Below are 5,033 nucleotides of genomic sequence, written 5' to 3' on the forward strand. Positions count from 1 at the left end.
GGGAGCAACTAATTTTTAAATTGTTTTATGTTCAGCAAATGAAGTAATATGTTTAGCTTGAGCTACTAACATCTACACAGCAAAATGATAGTTTTCTTGGTAGAAGGCAAAATCTTGGACTAACACCTTTGAAAATTAAAGACATTCTGAAAAGATTTAAACTGAAAATTGTGCCGTTTCCTAGCACATCTTGGACATCTCCCCGAAGGTCTTGCATGACCATTGAGCAGAGTAAAACCTGCAGACCTGCAAACTGCAGACTTGTTCATTTTCCACTGAACCATCTGGTGCCCTCCAATGAATCTCTCACTGGCAAACTATTTCCACTTGAGAAGGAGCAATGAATGGCACTATGATCAGTTTGTATCTGTTGTTCAAAAAAGTGTATTTTTTACAACCAATTCACTTTCCCATAGCTGTAATTTTAAATATATGTTTAAATGTCTGCAAAAGCTTTAAAGAGAACTTGAAGTCCTGTTTATTTTGCATTCCCACCTAAGGCAATACTGCTCCTAATGACTCTGAGACTCATTTATTTCCTAGGACTCATAGTATCTCGTTATTCCAGGTTGCTCAAAGGAGGAAAGGAGATCTTTAGCAATGGAAGAAAGGGATCCTGCTCTCCAGTCTGATATGCTGTGGGAGCTTCCATTTTGCAGATTTGAATTTTATGTTTATTTTTTTATCTCAGTGTGATGGTTTTAACCCAGCCAGTAGCTAAGCATGACACTTCCCCACACAGTGAAGAAATCTGTATGTTGAGATAAACAGTATAATAAACAAAAAGGGAGAAAAACTCCCACAAACTAATGATGTGAAGGCCATCACTGACCACCTTCCACAAGTAGACTAGTAGGGCTCACTAGACTCCAAGCACTGTCTTCCTCCAAGTCCCTTTAGTGCCGATCATGATGTTGTGCAGCATGGAATATCCCTTTGTTCAGTTTGGAACAGCTGCCTAGGCTGTGTCCCTGCTCAAATTCTTGCTCACCTCCAGGGCCAAGGAAAAGAGAAAGCTCTAACACTGAGCAAGTACTGCTCAGCAGGCCAGCAATCCCAGCCAGACCCAGTGCATTCTGCCTCAAATATCATTCAAATTCACACATATTCAAATAACATTCACAGCCAGTCGTCAGCAGTGGAGTTGCAGGTGATAGATGGAGGGCTGGTCCAAAATGGAATGAAGCATGAGTTCTGCAAGGCAAGACATTTTTGGGACTTACACCACATCTGTTCTTCCCAGCGTTCTTGTCAAGTGGATAATGTAGTATTGATATTTTCACTATTAATCTGGTTGTTTCCTATTAGAAAAGAAGGAGAAAGAAAACTTCTGTGTCCCTTGTAAGTAATTTCATTCTATTGAACAAGAGTGTTTAAGGGAAAAAAGTCATGAGCTGTGGTTCATAGTCTAAAATCACTGATGCCAGCAGTTTCCAAACCATTGCTTTGATTGTTTATTTAAATATGTAGGTTATTTATCTGTGTGTGGAAGGAGGCATTGTAGAGCAAGATAGCAAGCTAAGCAATTAAAATTATTATCTCCAGTTCTTTTTTGTATTTTGTTGTTATAATTAAATCACTAGAGCATATTACTGGGAATATATTGCTAATAGACCAGCAGTATATCCTTTATTATTTAAAGGATATATATATATATATATATAAATAGTTTTTGGAAATCATACTGGACATGTTCATGGGACAGCACACCACTCTCACCCCTGTCAGACTTCAACAGGGATGGAACATACTCATGAAGCTGTAAGAGGGAAGTGTACAGAGAGACAAGAGGCTGTGGGGTACAGTGGGAACAGATGAAGGTATGGTAGAGTTAGTAAAGTTTCACAATCACTGTAACTAAGCACATCTACTCTGCAAAGGTCACAGTTGAGGCATTCACAGGTGATAAAACCTTTCAGATAGGTAATTCAGTCAAATGGATCTTGAAATTCTCTGATATTAGCTCTTTTCTTGATTGGGGTTGTTTCAAGGAGTGGTTTTTCTTGCATCTGTGCTTAGTTGGTTGTTGCTTAAATCAGGATGTGTGTCTAAGATTTGCTGCAAAGCTCATTTGGCTCTCTGCAAGATCCTGCAGTTTATTCAGTGAACACTGATTTAGGCCCATTTAGCATCTGGGACAAAAAATGTAAGTACAGATAATGCTGACTCATTCCTTTGACCTGCTGGAACAACTCTCACTGCCTTGAAACTCGCCCTTACTGCTATAGCTGTCTCTGTTTCTCTCGCTGCAAACATGAATAATACCTGTCTTGTAAAGCATTCTGAGATCTACTGTTGTGCTGTGTTTTTTGTTATTATCTCTGAATTGTCTCTGTTAAATTTTCATGAAGTCTTCCACAGAGTTTGACCCCCACAGAGTGCCAGTGGGAATGTTCTCAAGGATCTTCCTTCTGTTCACACAGACCTGACATCAGACAGTCCAATAGCCTTGGTGCAACCAAATATCCATTGCCTTTCCTCAGGAAAGGACTGAGGGATCTTGAGTCAGAAATGGTCAAAGGTATTGTTGATGCATTCAGCTGCTGTTACAGAGCAGTAAGTTCACTGAACCATTATCTGTGTTGTATTCATACAGCAATGATTAAAGTCTTACGCTTGGCTGAGACATCAAATCTGACATAGGTTAGCTTTAAAAATTTCTGTTGCAAAGATCCACAGATGTTCATTTGTTTACCTGTTCCAAATAATGGGAGTAAAACAATAGGTCTTGAAATATAGTTACTGAATATGTTTTTAATTTTGTACTATTTAAGCTCAGGTTATCCTCCAAAAAGGGTTTAACCTAAATGAACCTTCTCTACCAACAGTAACTCAAGCAATTTGAATAATTACATAAATGGTTTTCACAATCATCTGCTCCAAGATGAAAAGGTTCACCTCTCTATGTATGATTTCTGTATTAGCCATCTGATACAGAAATGAGCCTCTCTGAGTCACACAGTATCAATCTGAGTTTGCTGCCCTGGAAGCAAATAGGAGTTTTTCAATCAGAGCTGACATCATTAGACAACTGAGAAAAAACCTACAAACTCTGTGGATGCTGAACCTGCTGGGTAGAGAAGGTGGGTGTTCAGTGGTAGGTACTGCTGAGGCAAAGGTTCTTTTCTTCATTGCTACTACTGACCTCCTGCATGGGACCTTCTTCCTATGAGTGAATTGCATTGATTAGCCACTGTAAACATCTGAATGGCAGCCTGTGAAACCCAGTTCTGTCTCTGTTTAGATACTCCTGCCAGGCAGAAAAGCAGAAATCTATGTTTGTTCTTACTTCCCTTTCTAATTTTGTCTCCTACCATGCCTTTTTTATGGTGTTAATTAGGGTATTACAGACTAACCTGCAAACCGTAATGTGCAGAGAGAACGGAAGTTACTAATTTCAAAATAAAATCCTTTCTCTCTTTCTTTTAAAAAAGCCAGCATAGTGGAAAGAAGTAGATTTGATGGCTGACTGTAATGGATTCAAATTATGATGAGTGTTGAACGAGCTGCCAAGCTCTGTACATCCCTCAAGATTTGTCTTTGGTAGCCAGTTGGCTGGCAAACTAACCCTGTTATGTTATTTTCCTGAAAGTTATATGTCTTGTTGCTTCACTAAGCTATGATATTGTAAAAGGTTCAGGAATATAATTGGAATAGGCTTGAATGCTCTATTTAAACACATGTAAAAGGTACATGGATTTGATCTGGAATCCAAATCCATATTTTCTGACTAACCTGTTTGTAAAGGGTTGGTCACAGAGAATTTTGAGAGAAATGAAACTGTAGACTTGTTTTGCATTTGTTCTCTTTTATTTTTGCGTCCTTCCATTGGCAGTGTTTTTGTGTTCTTTTTGGATGCTTGCAGAGGCAGCACAGCCCTCTCTGTGTTTTGTTTTGCAAGCTGTTCTTACTGACAACTTCTGTTTTTCATTTTCTGAGTCGTCTGAGTCATTAGGCTTATCTTTGTGTGTCAACTGATGTGCATAGTGATGCTGAGGCAGAGTAATCCAGTACTTGTACTTGACATTTGTCATGTCAGGGACTTCTCAGCATTGCACATGTAAATACAATGAGATTTTGCAAAAGCAAGACTGCATTTGCCCGAGTTTGTACTCTTTCAAACCAATTAGACTTGAAATTCTCCCCACACTATACAGGCCTCTATATTGTATATATTTCTTCATAATTTTCTTTCATTTTAAAATTACACCCAAGAAACTTAGCACATTTTTGTATTCAAAAGAGTATACCTGTGAAAGATTATGAAGGAATAAAATCTATTTCTTTGCCATACTCTATAATTTTTTTGTTGTTGTTGGTAAATGGCAAGCTATTTTTAAAAGAAAATCTTACTTTCTGAATATTTTTGGGGTTTCTTTTTGCCATGCTTATCCCACAGAGATTTCATGCTGTGAAAGATACCCTTTAATTATCTTGCTGTGTGGAAGCTGCTTCTTGGAAATGGATGGTGCAATACGTGGTAATATTTAATTTCTTGTGATCTGAGTTGAGATCTTGACTTGGGTAAAAGCTAATGGGAAGTTTGTGGACTGGACAGTAAAGCAAAGGAACTAATTGGTTTGAAGGGAGAACCATCTCTTTGAAGAGGATACTAAAGTGATAATAGGTGATAATTCAGCAAAATAGGTGTATTCACTTTTTCTGACTGAAGTAAGTAGAGAATTGCTCACAGCTGCTTTTCTACTTTTATATTTGTTATTTACCTTGAATCCAAACTTTACTTCTAGAGCAAACCATATTTGCCAGCAAGGAAACATAGTGATGTTGTTCAAGGTTGACACGTTGTTCATGGCTACATTTGCCACCTGTTAAAGACTTTCTGTAAGAAAAATGTTCCCTCTCTCAGATTATTCCACTTGTAAAGGAAGATAAAAACGCACCATTTGTTGATGTGGCAAACTTTGAGCAGAAGGGAAAGTAATTTACGGTAAATTTCTACACTTTTTTCCTAAGGCAGATCTTCCACTACTTGGAAGAAGATAGGATAGAATGGTGGATGCATCTACTTAGAC

General features: G+C 38.1%; 1 long non-coding RNA gene across 2 annotated transcripts in view; it reads right to left on the reverse strand.

Annotated features, from left to right (window-relative positions):
* The window catches only part of LOC114068322, an 11,758-nt gene that overhangs the window by 2,716 nt on the left and 4,009 nt on the right, over positions 1 to 5,033 (reverse strand). The window contains exons 2-3 of one of the 2 annotated variants that reach the window (XR_003573563.1): positions 3,146 to 3,166; positions 2,357 to 2,543 (exon numbers count right to left, since the gene is read on the reverse strand). The exons of the other annotated variant lie outside the window; for it this stretch is intronic. This is a non-coding gene — a long non-coding RNA (uncharacterized LOC114068322). Of the gene's footprint in view, positions 1 to 2,356; positions 2,544 to 3,145; positions 3,167 to 5,033 lie in introns of those variants that run through there. 2 annotated transcript variants of the gene reach the window in all.

Source organism: Empidonax traillii, unplaced genomic scaffold, assembly GCF_003031625.1.
Source record: "Empidonax traillii isolate 1590-97213 ecotype Southwest subspecies unplaced genomic scaffold, ASM303162v1 scaffold1039:size287584, whole genome shotgun sequence".
NCBI lineage: Eukaryota > Metazoa > Chordata > Aves > Passeriformes > Tyrannidae > Empidonax > Empidonax traillii.